Source organism: Salmo salar, chromosome 09, assembly GCF_965601325.2.
Source record: "Salmo salar chromosome 09, fSalSal1, whole genome shotgun sequence".
Classification (NCBI taxonomy): domain Eukaryota; kingdom Metazoa; phylum Chordata; class Actinopteri; order Salmoniformes; family Salmonidae; genus Salmo; species Salmo salar.
In genome coordinates, this window is record NC_138299.1 from 88,499,034 (window position 1) to 88,518,099 (window position 19,066).

General features: G+C 42.3%; 1 protein-coding gene across 1 annotated transcript in view; it reads left to right on the plus strand.

Moving 5' to 3' along the window:
• The first annotated feature begins 16,390 nt into the window (after positions 1–16,390).
• Positions 16,391–19,066, plus strand: part of LOC106612116 (PH and SEC7 domain-containing protein 2) — a 59,837-nt gene continuing 57,161 nt past the window's right edge. Inside the window, exon 1 of the mRNA XM_045724117.2 lies at positions 16,391–16,688. The gene's annotated coding sequence lies outside the window, so the exon portion shown is untranslated. The remainder of the gene's footprint in view (positions 16,689–19,066) is intronic.

The window sequence follows — 19,066 nt, forward strand, 5'->3', positions numbered from 1 at the left end:
GTGGTGTGGTGTGGTGTGTGGTGTGTGGTGTGTGGTGTGGTGTGTGGTGTGGTGTGGTGTGGTGTGGTGTGTGGTGTGGTGTGGTGTGTGGTGTGGTGTGTGGTGGGGTGTGGTGTGGTGTGGTGTGTGGTGTGGTGTGTGGTGTGTGGTGTGGTGTGGTGTGGTGTGTGGTGTGGTGTGTGGTGTGTGGTGTGGTGTGTGGTGTGGTGTGGTGTGGTGTGTGGTGTGGTGTGGTGTGTGGTGTGTGGTGTGGTGTGTGGTGTGTGGTGTGGTGTGTGGTGGGTGGTGTGGTGTGGTGTGGTGTGTGGTGTGGTGTGTGGTGTGTTCGCAGTGACCTGCAGATTACTGTACTACTGTAACACGTATCTAGCATCCTCTGCTGGTCAAAATAGATTAGTGTCAATGTCAATTGGTAGCCTTTGTGTCCTTGTATCTGAACAGAATCAACCATACACTACTGCCATGCTGCTACACATCTAGAAAGCATTTGACCATTAAACCACTGCATCTGGCATTTGACTTTAAGTTTCTGTAGGATACTGTGTCCCTACAAGCGTTTGGCAGGAAATCGAATGATCTAACAATGATGAGCAGATGCAGCGTTTTGTCATTGCGTCCCCCAGTAAGACAGTCAGACCTGAGAAGAGTGCACTCTTACTGTCAGTAAACCAGATTAGATTTCCCAAAATGCATCTGGGCGCGCGCCCCTAAATCCTGCCCATTTGATTTAGTGACATCATCAAGGAGATTTCCATGAGAAACGTTCTTCCCCCCAATAGTGTCTGTAACCATGGCAGCATGATGTTTAATGCATGTTGAAACACACATTACGTTCCAACTCGCACCCTATTCCCTATATAGTGCACTACTTTAGACCAGATCCTTAGGGAGACATTTGGGATGCATAAGAGACATGGCTCCTCACACTGGATCACAATTAGATGTGATTGAAATGAACAATGTGTTGGGGCTAACAGGACAGACATAAGACAGTGAATACATCCTTTTCTACAGCTGTGTTCTCTTAATTTGACCAGTTTCTCAGAGCAGGAAAATTATCCTGCAGCAACAGGACATGTGAATTATTATGTGGATTATAATTAATCAACATTTTTGTAGGGGTTGAAACATTTTTCGTATGGGCAAATCAAATGTAAATTTAAATTCCAAACTTCAGAAGCCCTTTTAAACCTGAAATACCAGTACACTACAATTTAGCCCATTTTGTCCATCAATGAAACACAATATGGACCAAAGCAGGTGTGAAGGCTAGCATAGGAGCATATAGGAAATGGTATCTGGATGTCAGTCAACAGCTGTCTGGTTTTTAGTGGACATGAGGGACAGGAATTATCCAGCTGATTGTCAGGGTTAACTCATTTGCATATCTGGTATTGGTGTGGTGAGGTGGGGAGGGAGGGAGTTAAAAGAGGTGTTTCTGGGAACCCAGATTTATCTCAGTATCCCTATAGAGCAAGTCATGTCTGGGTATGTCTGGGTAAAGTAAAGGTCTTGACTACACTACAGACACTATCTAACATGAGTTGTTATGACAGCTTATGACCTCTGTATGACATATATGTTATGTTCTGCTGATGACAGCAGAAGGAAGGCATTGGGACCACGGTGTTACCATGGTGACCAGGTCGCTTGGCGGTGGTGGCAGCGTTTAATGTCTTCTCCTCGGGTCTGGCACCAGCCCCCGTCCCCCCGTCCCCAAGCCTGCCAAGCTGTTTCCGTGCCAACCGTACAGCCTGGGCACTCCGGAGGGGCAGCAGCCTGATACACACACACATACACACAAACACACACACGGTCGGAAACACAAGTCTCATTCTGCCACCAGCTGGCAAGGTCACAAGCATAGTCTCTCTCTGGTTGTCTCTGTCAAAACACATGCAAACACACACACATAACCAGTCACACACATAACCAGTCACACACATAACCAGTCAGACACACAACCAGTCACACACATAACCAGTCACACACATAACCAGTCACACACATAACCAGTCAGACACATAACCAGTCACACACATAACCAGTCACACACATAACCAGTCAGACACATAACCAGTCACACACATAACCAGTCACACACATAACCAGTCCCACACATAACCAGTCCCACACATAACCAGTCAGACACATAACCAGTCACAAATATAACCAGCCACACATATAACCAGTCAAACATATAACCAGTCAAACATATAAACAGTCACACACATAACCAGTCACACACATAACCAGTCACACACATAACCAGTCACACACATAACCAGTCACACACATAACCAGTCAGCCACATATCCATTCAGACACATAACCAGTCAGACACATAACCAGTCACACACATAACCAGTCACACACATAACCAGTCAGCCACATATCCATTCAGACACATAACCAGTCAGCCACACAACCAGTCAGACACATAACCAGTCACACACATAACCAGTCACACACATAACCAGTCACACACATAACCAGTCAGACACATAACCAGTCACACACATAACCAGTCACACATATAACCAGTCAAAAATATAACCAGTCCCACACATAACCAGTCACACACATAACCAGTCAGACACATATAACCAGTCACACACATAACCAGTCACACATATAACCAGTCAAAAATATAACCAGTCCCACACATAACCAGTCACACGCATAACCAGTCAGACACATATAACCAGTCACACACATAACCAGTCACACATATAACCAGTCAAAAATATAACCAGTCCCACACATAACCAGTCACACACATAACCAGTCAGACACATATAACCAGTCACACACATAACCAGTCACACACATAACCAGTCACACACATAACCAGTCAGACACATAACCAGTCCCACACATAACCAGTCACACACATAACCAGTCACACACATAACCAGTCAGACACATAACCAGTCAGACACATAACCAGTCAGACACATAACCAGTCACACACATAACCAGTCACACACATAACCAGTCAGCCACATATCCATTCAGACACATGACCAGCCACACAACCAGTCAGACACATAACCAGTCAGACACATAACCAGTCAGACATATAACCAGTCAGACACATAACCAGTCACACACATAAACAGTCACACACATAACCAGTCACACACATAACCAGTCAGACGCATAACCAGGCAGACACATAACCAGTCACACAGATAACCAGTCACACATATAACCAGTCACACACATAACCAGTCAGTCACATATTCAGTCAGACATATAACCAGTCAGACACTTAACCAGTCAGACACATAACCAGTGAGACACATAACCAGTCAGACACTTAACCAGTCAGACACATAACCAGTCACACATATAACCAGTCACACAGATAACCAGTCACACATATAACCACAAATAACCACTTAACCAGTCAGACACATAACCAGTCAGACACTTAACCAGTCAGACACATAACCATTAAGACACTTAACCAGTCAGACACATAACCAGTCAGACACATTTCCAGTATGACACATAACATACACACTCAGTGTTTGTCACACTGGCTTTTTCTCTCTCTTTCAATTTTTATGTGAATACTGTCCGGTATTTTCCTTCCTGTTTCTTTTCTCACTCTTGCCCTCTTTTTGAAATATTTTTGGGGATAATTATGTTGTTTTATTCATTTTTGTTGGCTGCACCATTTGCTCTGGGATGTTTACACAGGTGAAAGTATTTAAGGATGAAATTAAGGAATCTCTCCCTCCCATCCTCCCTCTCTCCCTACCTCCATCCCTCTCTCTCTCTTTTTCTGTCTCTCGTAGGAGGATGTTTTTGTAACCCCCATCACGCCTTTGAATAAAATGACCCAGATGAGAGACACACACAATATGTCTGTATCTCCCACAGACACACACACGCACGCACACACACACACACACACACACGCACACACACACACACACACACACACACACACACACACACACACACACACACACACACACACACACACACACACGCACACACACACACACACACACACACACACACACACACACACACACACACACACACACACACACACACACACACACACACACACACACACACACACACACACACACACACGCATGCAAACAGACACACTTTTCCTTCTCCCACTGGGCGGTAGTTTGTGCTGATTGTGTAATTATAGAGAGAGGCATCACGGTCCAAGATACACCCTGCAGGACAGAATGTGGTCAGACAATCACATAATTGGCATATATATTACTCTTATAGAATTTCCACGTGGGAGAGGATATTGGAAATGTAATCAAAGCCTGCTGGATGATAACTTGTTTTTAACAAGGACAGGAGAATTTATAACTGACATTTTCTGACTTAACATACAGTTGAAGTCTTGACGTTTACATTCACCTTAGCCAAATACATTTCAACTCAGTTTTTCACATTTCCTGAAACGTAATCCTAGTAAAAATACCCTGTTTTAGGTCAGTTAGGATCACTACTTTATTTTAAGAATGTGAAATATTAGAATAATAGTAGAGAGAATGATTTATTTCAGCTTTTATTGATTTCATCACATTCCCAGTGGGTCAGAAGTTTACATACACTCAATTAGTATTTGGTAGCATTGCCTTTAAATTGTTTAACTTGGGTCAAATGTTTCGGGTAGCCTTCCACAAGCTTCCCACAATAAGTTGGGTGAATTTTGGCCCATTCCTCCTGACAGAGCTGGTGTAACTGAGTCAGGTTTGTAGGCCTCCTTGCTCACACACGCTTTTTCAGTTCTGCCCACACATTTTTTGTGGGATTGAGGTCAGTGCTTTGTGGTGGCCACTCCAATACCTTGACTTTGTTGTCCTTAAGCCATTTTGCCACAACTTTGGAAGTATGCTTGGGGTCATTGTCCATTTGGAAGACCCATTTGCAACCAAGCTTTAACCTCTTGGGGCTAGGTGGGACGCTAGCGTGCCACCCGTGGTGCACTCCATCAACAGCAGGTGCATTTCAAGAGCGGCAAATTTGAATCCAAATAAATGTCAAAATTCAAATTTTTCAAAAATACAACTATGTTACACCATTTGAAAGATAAACATCTCCTTAATCTAACCACGTTTTACGATTTCAAAAAGGTTTTACGGCGAAAGCATAAATTTAGAGTATGTTAGGACAGTACATTTACAAGAGTTGTGTGTAATGTTTTGTCAAGTCAAAGACAGGGTCACCAAAACCATAAAACCAGCTAAAATGATGCACTAACCTTTTACAATCTCCATCAGATGACACTCCTAGGACATTATGTTAGACAATGCATGCATTTTTAGTTCTATCAAGTTCATTTTTATATCCAAAAACAGCGTTTTACTATGGCATTGATGTTGAGGAAATCGTTTCCCTCCAATAACCGGCAGTCAAGTCAGCGTCACAAATTAAATAATTAAAATTAGAAAACATTGGTAAAATATTATATTGTCATTTAAAGAATTATAGATTTACATCTCTTGAACGCAATCAACTTGCCAGATTTAAAAATAACCTTACTGGGAAATCACACTTTGCAATAATCTGAGCACTGCGCCCAGAAAAATACGCGTTGCGATACAGACTAGACGTCATGTTGGGGAGATCTAAAATCGAAAATACTATGTAAATAATCCATTACCTTTGATTCTCTTCATCAGATGTCACTTCCAGGTATCACAGGTCCATAACGAATGTAGTTTTGTTCAAAAAAGCTCATCATTTATGTCCAAAAATCTCCGTCTCGTTAGCACATGATGTAAGCCAGCCGGACTTCTCGTCATGAACGAGGGGAAAAAATATATTTTCGTTCAAACATGTCAAACGTTGTATAGCATAAATCATTAGGGCCTTTTTTAACCAGAACATGAATAATATTCAAGGTGGACGAATGCATACTCTTTTATAACGTATTGGAACGAGGGTACCCAACATGAACTCGCGCGCCAGGTGTCTAATGGGACTTCATCGTTCCATGGCTCTTGTTCGGTCAGATCTCCCTCCAGAAGACTCAAAACACTTTGTAAAGGCTGGTGACATCTAGTGGAAGCAATAGGAAGTGCCAAAATATTCCTAAACCCCTGTGTTTTTCAATGGGATAGGTTTAAAGTCAATACAACACATCAGGTATCCACTTCCTGTCAGAAAATGTCTCAGGGTTTTGCCTGCCAAATGAGTTCTGTTATACTCACAGACACCATTCAAACAGTTTTAGAAACTTTAGAGTGTTTTCTATCCATATATAATAAGTATATGCATATTCTAGTTACTGGGTAGGATTAGTAACCAGATTAAATCGGGTACATTTTTTTTATCCAGACGTGCAAATGCTGCCCCCTAGACCCAACAGGTTAACTTCCCGACTGATGTCTTGAGATGTTGTTTCAATATATCCACATACATTTCCTCCCTCATGATGCCATCTATTTTGTGAAGTACACCAGTCCCTCCTGCAGCAAAGCACCCCCACAACATGATGCTGCCACCCCCGTGCTTCACTGTTGGGATGGTGTTCTTCGGCTTGCAAGCCTCCCCCTTTTTCCTCCAAACATAACAATGGTCATTATGGCCAAACAGTTCAATTTTTGTTTCATCAGACCAGAGGACATTTCTCCAAAAAGTACAATCTTTGTCCCCATGTGCAGTTGCAAACCGTAGTCTGTCTTTTTTTATGGCGGTTTTGGAGCAGTGGCTTCTTCTTTGCTGAGCGGCCTTTCAGGTTATGTCGATATAGGACTTGTTTTACTGTGGATATAGAAAATGTTGTACCTGTTTCCTCCAGCATCTTCACAAGGTAATTTGCTGTTGTTCTGGGATTGATTTGCACTTTTCGCACTAAAGTACGTACATCTCTAGGAGACAGTCTCCTTCCTGAGCGGTATGACGGCTGCATGGTCCCATGGTGTTTATACTTGCGTACTATTGTTTGTACAGATGAACGTGGTACCTTCAGGCATTTGGAAATTGCTCCCAAGGATGAACCAGACTTGTGGAGGTCTACAATTTGTTTTCTGAGGTCTTGGCTGATTTCTTTTGATTTTCCCATGATGTCAAGCAAAGAGGCACTGAGTTTGAAGGTAGGCCTTGAAATACATCCACAGCTACACCTCCAATTGACTCAAATTATGACAATTAGCCTATCAGAAGCTTCTAATTCCATGACATCATTTTCTGGAATTTCCCAAGCTGTTTAAAGGTACAGTCAACTTAGTGTATGTAAACTTCTGACTCACTGGAGTTGTGATACAGGGACTTATAAGTGAAATAATCTGTCTGTAAACAATTGTTGGAAAAATGACTTGTCATTCACAAAGTAGATGTCCTAACCGACTTGCAAAAACTATAGTTTGTTAACAAGAAAATTGTGGAGTGGTTGAAAAACTTGTTTTAATGACTCCAACCTAAGTGTATGTAGACTTCCGACTTCAACTGTAGGTACAGCAGATCCCCTTATTGTGTGGGACACTTTTAAATGTGCCTTTAGAAGCCATGCAATTCAGTACTCATCTATAAAACGATGCAATTTAGGTCAAAAGATTCCATATTACCAAAGGAAATGGAAGGACTAACAGTACAGTTAGATAGCAATAAAAACTGTGCCATGGTGGCTCAGAGTAATTTAGATGAAAAACAAAAAGAAATGGAGGAACTTATTCAAGAAAGATCCAGTGTAATATATTATAAAAATAAAGCAAACGGGGTGGAATATGGGGGAAAGTGCAACAAATTATTTTTCAATCTTCAACATAGAAATGCTACCAAAAAAATGTATTGAAACTTGTTACAAATGATGGAATCACTCATGATTTACCAAACGATATTTTGAAAGAGGAAGTAAAGAATATGTTTTTTTATTTCAGTCTCCTCCATCTCCACTAACCGAAGCTAATTGTATGGATTTTTTTGCTATTAATAATGTAAAATTAACATCTGTATAGAAAGACTCATGTGAAGGCCAAATTACAGAGAAGGAACTTCTTGATGCAATTAAAGCCTTTAAGTCCAGGAAATCTTCAGGGCTGGATGGTATACCAGTGGAAGTATACCAAACTTTTTTGATATACTCAGAGGACCATTATTAGCATGTTTTAACCACTCCTATATAAACGCTAGATTATTGGACATGCAACAATTTCATTATTACTGAAACAGGATCCAAGTGGTATATCTAAAAATCCAGTCCATTTAAAACATATGAGGCCTCTTACACAGTGTTGTGATGCAAAAATTCTAGCTAAATGCTTGGCTCATAGAATTAATAAGGTTTTGTCAGATATTTTTTATCCTAATCAGACATGTTTTTTACATGGATGATACATTGGAGATAATATAAGACAAGTACTGAAAGCAATAGAACAATATGAAACATCTGGGAAACCATACCTGGTATTCATAGCTGACTTTGAAAAGGCTTTTGATAAAGTACGACTGGAGTTTATATATAAATGCCTAGAATATTTCAATTTCCAGATGCCTTTTCTAACCTCTCTGGATTAAAACCAAATTATGATAAATTATATTACGTATTGGATCACAAAAAAATGCAAATTTTCGTTACTGTGTAGTTTACCAATAAAATGGTCTGACGGGGATGTGGACATACTCGGTATACAAATCCTGAAAGAAAAAAATTATATCACTCCAATACATTTTAATAGAAAGTTTGCAAAAATAGATAAGGTCTTGCTACCATGGACAGGAAAATACCTGTCTATTTGTGAAAAAATCACCCTGATTAACTCTTTTGTCATATCCCAGTTTACCTATTTGCTTATAGTTTTGCCTACTCCTAGTGATCTGCTTTTTAAATGATATGAACAAAAAATATTCAATTTTACTTGGAATGGCAAGCCAGACAAAATTAAAAGGACCTATTTATATAATGAATATGAATTCAGAGGGCAGAAATTATGAAATATTAAAGCGTTAGACCTCTCATTAAAGGCATCAGTCACACAAGTAAGAATGTTTCACCAGATGTTCAAGAATGGCCTTTTTCCCTTCATTCAGATTGCAACTGCTCACTTTCAGTTATTTGAAAATGAAATAATCTCCAAAATATTGTTTATTTTTAATCAAGCCTTAGAAAGTTTGTTGCAATTTCAGTTTAATCCACCTGAAAAGACAGAACAAATAATACAACAAATATTGTGGTTAAACTCAAATATACTAATTGATAAAAATCTAGATTTTTTATAAAATCTTTAAAAAAAGGTATAATCTTTGTAAATGATATGATAAATAGGACTGGTGGAGTTATGTCACACATGCATCTAACATAGACATATGGAAATGTCTGCTCTAACCAAAATTACAACCAACTAATTGCAGCATTACCACAAAAATGGAAGAGGCAAGTGGAAGTGGAAGGGGAAAAGTAAGGAACTTATCTGTCGGCCCTGCATTAAAGACCAAAAATGTTTAAAGAAAATTGTTGAACAATAAAAATATATACCAGTTTCATTTAAGGGCCAAAAAATTGACAGCTGTGCAATATAAATTGCAAAATAGTTGGGAAGTGATTTTCGATGTACCGATTCCATGGCACATGGTTTATGAATTGACAAACAAAACGACAATGGATTCAAGAATTGTAATTATTATACAAAATTCTTGCAACCAATAGAATGTTATATATATGTGGGATGCAATCTTCCCAGCTCTGCAGATTTTGCTGTGAGGAGGCAGAGTCATTAAATCATTTATTTTGGTACTGTCCATATGTAGCTCGTTTTTGGTCAAAGGTCCAGGAATGGCTGAAGAATTGCAACATTTACCTAGAACTAACGCTGCAGATAGCAATACTGGATCATTTGAAAAGTCATAGTCAAATCGGTCAATAATATAATAATTATTTTAGCAAAAATATTTATCTTTAATTTACAATCTGTAGAAACTATGAGAAGGTGACCGGAAACAGGGCAAGGTGACCGGAAACATGACCGAATACAAACAGTGTAGCTATTCCCTCCGCAAGGTAATCAAACAAGCTAAGTGTCAGTATAGAGACAAAGTGGAGTCGCAATTCAACGGCTCAGACACGAGAGGTATGTGGCAGGTTCTACAGTCAATCAAGGACTAGAAAATAAAAATCAGCCCCGTCGCGGACCACGATGTCATGCTCCCAGACAGACTAAACAACTTTTTTGCTCGCTTTGAGGACAATACAGTGCCACTGACACGGCCCGCTACCAAAACCTGCGGGCTCTCCATCACTGGTGCCAACGTGAGTAAAACATTTAAACGTGATAACCCTAGCAAGGCTGCTGGCCCAGACGGCATCCCCAGCCGTGTCCTCAGAGCATGCGCAGACCAGCTGGCTGGTGTGTTTACGGACATATTCAATCAATCCTTATCCCAGTCTGCTGTTCCCACATGCTTCAAGAGGGCCACCATTGTTCCTGTTCCCAAGAAAGCTAAGGTAACTGAGCTAAATGACTACCGCCCTGTAGCACTCACTTACGTCATCATGAAGTGCTTTGAGAGACTAGTCAAGGACCATATCACCTCCACCCTACCTGTCACCCTAGACCCACTCCAATTTGCTTACCGACCCAATAGGTCCACAGACGACGCAATTGCCATCACACTGCACACTGCCCTAACCCATCTGGACAAGTGGAATAACTATGTAAGAATGCTGTTCATCGATTACAGCTCAGCATTTAACACCATAGTACCCTCCAAACTCGTCATTAAGCTCGAGACCCTGGGTCTCGACCCCGCCCTGTGCAACTGGGTCCTGGACTTCCTGACGGGCCGCCCCCAGGTGGTGAGGGTGGGTAACAACATCTCCACCCCGCTGATCCTCAACACTGGGTCCCCACAAGGGTGCGTTCTCAGCCCTCTCCTGTACTCCCTGTTCACCCACGACTGCGTGGCCATGCACGCCTCCAACTCAATCATCAAGTTTGCAGACGACACTACCTACAGTGGTAGGCTTGATTACCAACAATGTACAAAAGCTTCTATAATTTCTAAACGGTTCATCCGATATGTATGAAAATACCCTCAAATTAAAGCTCACAGTCTGCACTTCACCCTCATTGTCATTGTATCCTTTCAAACTCAAAGTGCTAGAGTACAGATCCAAAATCACATAAAAATGGTCACTGTCCAATGAATTATGGTGCTCACTGTATGTATATAAATATATATATTTACCTAAAAAATATATGGGCGACTGGAAATGGTGCAGACAATTACATTGATGGAAGCAACAATCTATCCGCAATATTAAAGCTTATCCACCCCCTAAAAATAAATAAAAATGTAAATTTAAAAAAAGTATTATTACATGTAATTCCTCTTCATCTCTGTAAGACTCACTGCAATATGTTTGCCTCTCCCTTAGTGGAACACACACACACAGACTGTACTGATGTGGAGCTCTCTGATCTAACACACACACAGACTGTACTGATGTGGAGCTCTCTGATCTAACACACACACAGTCTGTACTGCTGTGGAGGTCTCTGATCTAACACACACACAGAGACTGTACTGCTGTGGTGCTCTCTGATCTAACACACACACACACACACAGAGACTGTACTGCTGTGGTGCTCTCTGATCTGACATGGATGCATGTGTATGTGTGGCCCAGCTGTCTCAGTAAGCTCCATGTTGTTTACCCTAGCACAGTCTGGTGTGAGGCAGGCAGGCAGGCAGGCAGGCAGGCAGGCAGGCAGGCAGGCAGGCAGGCAGGCAGGCAGGCAGGCAGGCAGACAGACAGACAGACAGACAGACAGACAGACAGACAGACAGACAGACAGACAGACAGACAGACAGACAGACAGACAGACAGACAGACAGACAGACAGACAGACAGACAGACAGACAGACAGACAGACAGACAGACAGACAGACAGACAGACAGACAGAAAGCTGTAAACACTGTATCGATGTACATCTTGAGGATTTCTGTCTTTAATTCCAGCTCAGTCTCAGTCTATCTGTGCATGTGTATGTGTGACTGCGTCCATGTGAGCCCAAGCTGCGTCTGTCTGTATGTGTGTGTGTTGGCTACATGCACACACACAAAGACCAGTGGAGTGTGGTAGCCAGTGATTCTGAGCCACAGACTCAGAGGTCTCATATCATATCACCCGTCTAGGAACCCTCCCCCCTCTCTCTCCCATTTAGGTTGATTGATCAATGTGTAATTATTAGAGTTAGCAGAACAACATTATATACTACACAACTACACACTGATCACAGCTACACACTGATCACAACTACACACTGATCAGAACTTCACACTGATCACAACTACACACTGATCAGAACAACACACTGATCAGAACTACACACTGATCACAACTACACACTGATCTGAACTACACACTGATCAGAACTACACACTGATCAGAACTACACACTGATCAGAACAACACACTGATCATAACTACACATTTATCATAACTACACATTTATCATAACTACAACCTGATCATAACTACACATTGATCATAACTACACTGATCATAACTATCATAACTACACATGGATCATAACTACACACCGATCATAACTACACATTGATCATAACTACACACTGATCATAACTACACATTGTTATAACTACACATTGGTCATAACTACACGCTGATCACAACTACACACTGATCACAACTACACACTGATCATAACTACACATTCATCATAACTACACACTGATAATAACTACACACTGATCATAACTACACACTGATCATAACTACACATTGATCTATCACCCTCCTTTTCCCGTTCACATCTACTACTACACTGTCCTCCTCACCAACCAAAACACTACCATTACCTCTCCTTACCCCCTCCCTCCACCCTCTCACCAACCAAAACACTAGCCATTACCTCTCCTTACCCCCTCCCTCCACCTCCTCACCAACCAAAGCACTAGCCATTACCTCTCCTTACCCCCTCCCTCCACCTTCTCACCAACCAAAACACTAGTCATTACCTCTCCTTACCCCCTCCCTCCACCTTCTCACCAACCAAAACACTACCATTACCTCTCCTTACCCCCTCCCTCCACCTTCTCACCAACCAAAACACTAGCCATTACCTCTCCTTACCCCCTCCCTCCACCTTCTCACCAACCAAAACACTACCATTACCTCTCCTTACCCCCTCCCTCCACCTTCTCACCAACCAAAACACTAGCCATTACCTCTCCTTACCCCCTCCCTCCACCTTCTCACCAACCAAAACACTACCATTACCTCTCCTTACCCCCTCCCTCCACCTTCTCACCAACCAAAACACTACCATTACCTCTCCTTACCCCCTCCCTCCACCTTCTCACCAACCAAAACACTACCATTACCTCTCCTTACCCCCTCCCTCCACCTTCTCACCAACCAAAACACTACCATTACCTCTCCTTACCCCCTCCCTCCATCCTCTCACCAACCAAAACACTAGCCATTACCTCTCCTTACCCCCTCCCTCCACCTTCTCACCAACCAAAAACTAGCCATTACCTCTCCTTACCCCCTCCCTCCATCCTCTCACCAACCAAAACACTAGCCATTACCTCTCCTTACCCTCCTCCCTCCGTCCTCTTCACTCCCCAGCCTCCATTCTCCTCACCCCCTCCCATTGTCACATCTAGGAATTCCACTGTTCCCAACAGGGCTAGTCCATCAGAGTTCTGCAGCTGTCATTTGGGGACACACCTCTCTTCTCTTCTCCTCTCCTCTATCACTCCATCACGCCATCCCCTGGGATACAGGCATGGGGGTGGGGTGGACAGGGGGGTTGGTTTTAAGGGGGAGGGGCAGATGGTCCACTAATGGATAAGTAATCAGGATTGACAGTGGGTACTTCCCAAATGGCATCCTATTCTCTATATAGTGCACTACTTTTGACCAAAGCCCAATGGGTCCCCAGAAGTAGTGTACTATGTAGGGAATAGGGTGCCATTTGGGGCAGCGGTGGTTCTGTGAAGGGGGGTTTCCCCCGTTATACTGCAGGCAGCCTTGTCATGGTCATCTGTACTCTGTGGACCCTCTTTGTCATATCCTCTCTCTCCTCCACCCCCTTCCGCTCTTTCTCCCTCACACTCTCTCTCTCTGTCTCTCACTCTCCCTCACGCTCTCTCTCTCTTTCACTCTCCCTGTCTTTCACTCTCCCTCTGTCTCTCCCTCTCCCTCTGTCTCTCACTCTCTCTGTCTCTCACTCTCCCTCTGTCTCTCCCTCTCCCTCTGTCTCTCACTCTCTCTCTGTCTCTCACTCTCTCTCAGTCTCACTCTCCCTCATGCTCTCTCTCTGTCTCTCACTCTCTCTCACTCTCCCCCATGCTCTCCCTCTGTCTTTCACTCTCCCTCTGTCTTTCACTCTCCCTCTGTCTTTCACTCTCCCTCTGTCTCTCACTCTCTTTCTCTCTCTCACTTTCCCTCACGCTCTCTCTCTGTCTCTCACTCTCCCTCACGCTCTCTCTCTGTCTCTCACTCTCCCTCACGCTCTCTCTCTGTCTCTCACTCTCCCTCATGCTCTCTCCTTCCCTATCTGGAATGCCTCTCTAATTCTGGACTGTCTCTACCCCTCTACGTCCCTTTCTTTACCTCTTTCTATCTCTTTGTCTTCTGTCTTTCTCTCTGATGCACCTCTCCACCTCCCCCAGTCTGTCTTTCTCTCTGATGCACCTCTCCACCTCCCCCAGTCTGTCTTTCTCTCTGATGCACCTCTCCACCTCCCCCAGTCTGTCTTTCTCTCTGATGCACCTCTCCACCTCCCCCAGTCTGTCTTTCTCTCTGATGCACCTCTCCACCTCCCCCAGTCTGTCTTTCATGTGTTATTGATTGCTGTGTTCCTCCTTGGCTGAGGTGTCTAATGGGTGTGAGGTTGTTCTGTATAGGTTGGCAGCATCACTGATGCGTTGTACATCCAGGATGAACACACAGGTTGGAACCGTTTACAAAGGGAAACAGACTTGAGCAGAATGAAATGTATGGTTGCAGAATGCTGCAAAGTACAGTAATGTCTGCTGCTCTTGAACATGCCCTTGAGAAGCACCCATAGAACTAAAGTGAGACACTTGTTAAAGGGTGTTGCAAGGACAATGCTAATTGTTCAGGTGAACGTCACACAACTTTGAATGTCATACAACTTTGCCTTTCTGAACAAAACCTCGTTCTGCTTTTTGACTTGGCGTCACTGATGCAGGTGTTTGGAAGGGAGGTAGGGAGAGCGAGAGAGAGAGAGAGAGAGAGGGATGGCATGGATGGAGGGGTGGGATGTCCTCTACTCCTATGTCAAGGGCATTATTAGCACAGGCTCCATCAATACTCAACCTCTTGTTGTCAGCCACTGAAGTAATCCAAGCCAAATCATTCATCCTATCTAGTTTAATATAGATTGACAATGCTTTCATCTTCCAGAAATTGTGCTAAATAATAATATTTGGCCACTTAGAAGCTTTCCTCCCAAGTGACTTACAGTGCAGTGAGTACATAATTTTTTAAAATATATGTAATCCATAAGGGAATTGAACCAACAACCTTGGTGTTGGTAGTGCCACAATCTTACTAACTGAACCACACAGGACTATACATTGCCTGTGTTGTGCTTCTCCTACAAGTTTATTCCCTGTCAGGAAAATGAAAACAACACCCTTTTCTTGTAGACTGGTCTCTCACCACAACCTTAGCTGATTTGGTTCTGGGTGCAGAGATTATGTAAGTACCAGAGCCACCTAAAGCATAGCTAAAAGCACCTAAACTTTCCTCAGTGAAACTGTTACCAAAGTGTTCCTTCCCATGAACTTTGAACCCTCCTGTCTGTCACAGGTATTACCTAACACATCCATCTGAGAACAAGCAGTCCCATCAATGTATGCTGCAGTTAGGTCAATGGGGGATACTGGTTGTACTTTTGCGATAAAATATACTTCCTGTAACATGGTATTTGATAGAGAAATATCTTGTTGTTATACTCAAAGATAAACCCTATCCATTGATTTTTGTAAGGGACATTTCAAGCCTGTTTCCTTTGGTAACACAACAACTGCCTGCAAAATATATATTTTACAAAAACCATACAAAATATCCATGTATCCTGTTTTACATAACATAACAGTGCATGTGTCATCTATGTTGATATGCTGACACTGGAATAAAGACAGTGGGATAAAGAGACATTGATAAAGGCCCTTTGCCCCATGTAAACTATAGCCAAATGACTAAAAAGAGTATGTATTTATGTGGCTATATGTAAGCCAAACCTCCTCTCCATCCTGAGTTAGTGGTAACTGGAATCATAACACAGGCCCGAGACAGACAGTTCCACTCTGCCAGCGCGCCTCAGAACACTGATTGGAGACTGGAGATCGATGCTCCTCGCGTGCAGCAGGGGAGGAGAGGGACGCGACTGCACATCCGCTCGTTTACACAGACGCCCCCATCCACGCGCAATCGGTCTACCCATTTCCCACCGGCTGGACCTCCCCCATGCCCGAGCCAGTGTGTGGAGGCGAGACTGCCTACTGTACCGCCAGAGTCCGTGCTGTGAGGAGTCGCTTGCTGGGCAGATTAGACGGTACCAGTCGGGAAGAACCAAACAGACCCACGGTCTATGTTCCCCCGCGTGGATGGATGGACAGAGAGAGAATACAACCTAAACCTGCAGTGCAGAACTGGCTTTTCAGGCTACCTTTGATTCAACGCATTTTGTTGGTGAGTGCAATACTGGATGCCTGATATTGTTGTGAATGTAATGTTATTATCGCTAGGCTGTAGATAGATTTTGCGTTCACAAATGATTTAATTCGATAAAGAACCAAAGCCTATATAGCCATCCGATTAATAATCTGGAATCAGATTAAATGGGACATCTGAAAGGCTTTCTTTTCAAAATCCCTATCCTTGTACCAGGACAAAAATGCATAGAGGAAAGTGGAAGGGGATGCATGTTTCTTACTGTCGTTTTAGTCTACCGGTGGGGGTCTCGGACTCTCTCTGTCTATTGAGTTAATATGCAGTGTGTGGGCCACGGGGTTTTGTTTATGGGGTTTTCTTCCCTCAACTGAGCAGAGGGAGAAAGGTGGGCCGATCTTGAAAAGCTACCAAGGTCTATTTTGGAGAGAAAAAGAAAAGCACCGGTCTCATTTAACGCGAGCAGTGTCTCCCAACCATCCTGTTGTCATGGTTACTGCTCGAGGAGGTTGGGAGAATATGTCTGCATCTAGGCTGCGCGCGGGATCTGTCTGTGTGAATAAGAGTGTGAGTGTGTGCAGAGCAGCCTGTCTTGTGTTTCTGTATTTTTTTTAGCTATTCCAGGGCACATATTTTGTGGGTAAGATAGATGTAGGCTACAGGATTGCCCAGTGCTGTGGGTCCCACACTCCTACTAAAGATTGGTTGTTCGGAACAGGTGTCTGATAACAGTCCTCTCACCCCTGAGCCACGAGCCGCTATTATCTTAATTATAGTATTTATCCATCAAGTCTAAATCCATTGTAATAATGCTTCTTGGGACGTCAAGTCTCCTGTCCTGAAAACCTGGGCTCATTTGAATACACGGCTAAATAACGTTTTGATTTACAGCCCAATTGTTAACCCTCTGTAAGTGCTTCTCTTCTCGCAAATTAATTCAGCCTTTCAATCGAGGCGTCAGACATCCAGACACCCAGTGGCGTAGCGCTGTTAGACGGGTGGGGTGGGGGTGGGGGGTGGGGGGGGGGGAAGACTATTATAGCTAAGCTCATGCTATTTTACACATTTAGCCATGAAGCTGAGAGAACATTTAGCTGTTTTAGAGCTCAGGGATTCTTGAAAGATGGGACAATCAAAAAATTTTCCCACAAATAATTGTCTTATATTAACAACATTTAAAATATATAGTTTGATAGACCAAAGTATCAGCTATCAAACCATATAAAGGAACAAATGCCACTAACTTAATTCATATCAACTCATCAGACACCATAAAATCATAAAAAAGCATTTCATTTTTACAATTATTGTCCAACAAGTGTTTAAAGGCCTTGATAGTTCAATTCCAATATTAGATTATTCAAATATGTAATGCAAATCTCCAAACATTTCCTTAGCATTTTGGCATGCTTTTATAGATTCAGAAAATAAAATAACATTTAAAAAGCAAACATTATCCCTTAGGTATAGTACAGCAAATACTTCAATTGTGTAAGCATATGTTGTAGAATAGTGATTAAAATACTTTTTCGGAATATTGACCAAAAAATATTGATGGAGTTGACAAGCTGCTGACAGAGTTGACAACAGACACTCAAAAACAGACACATGTTTGCTTCTAAAACTAAAATTTCAAATCAAATATTTGTAAAATATGGAAAATGATTCATTTGAAAGTCCCCAATAAAAACATAACCATAACCATTCTATCAGATATTTCAGCACTCTGGCGGAGTTGATGTCTTAAGGAGTTGACAAAAATTGAATTTCTTCTTTCAAGTGGTATACACAGTAGCAATTTTGTTTTTCCTCAGTTGCTTTACGACTCTAAAACCTAATTGAATGTAACATATTTGAACCAAAATTCCTATCTTTTAGGAATCACAGTTTTGAGATAAATATTCTTTAAAGTCACAGAATGCAATTGCAAGGAACTACATAAGATAATTGTTCAGTTAGTATCCATTATTGTCCCTTTTTAGAATTTTAAACACTTCTTAAAAAAAGTTTTAAATTGGAATCCTTTGCTCTGGACAAGGACATTTCCAGTTATAGAGCCGACATGGAAATGAATAATATTGAGAGCATTTCGAAAATTCCCAAAACAAATATTTTCCCTTATAAACTTCCCCTAAATCTAAATGTATTTTTTATATTTTTTCTTTTACCCCTTTTATTCCCCAATTTTCTATTGGTAGTTTCAGTGTAGTTCCATTGCTGCAACTCCCCTACAGACTTGGGAGAGGTGAAGGTCAAGAGCCATGCGTCCTCTGAAACATGACCCTGCCAAGCCACACTTCTTCTTGACACACTGCTCGCTTAACCCGTAAGCCAGCTGCATCAATGTGTCAGAGGAAACACCGTCTAGCTGGCAACCTAAGTCAGCTTGCAGGTGCCCA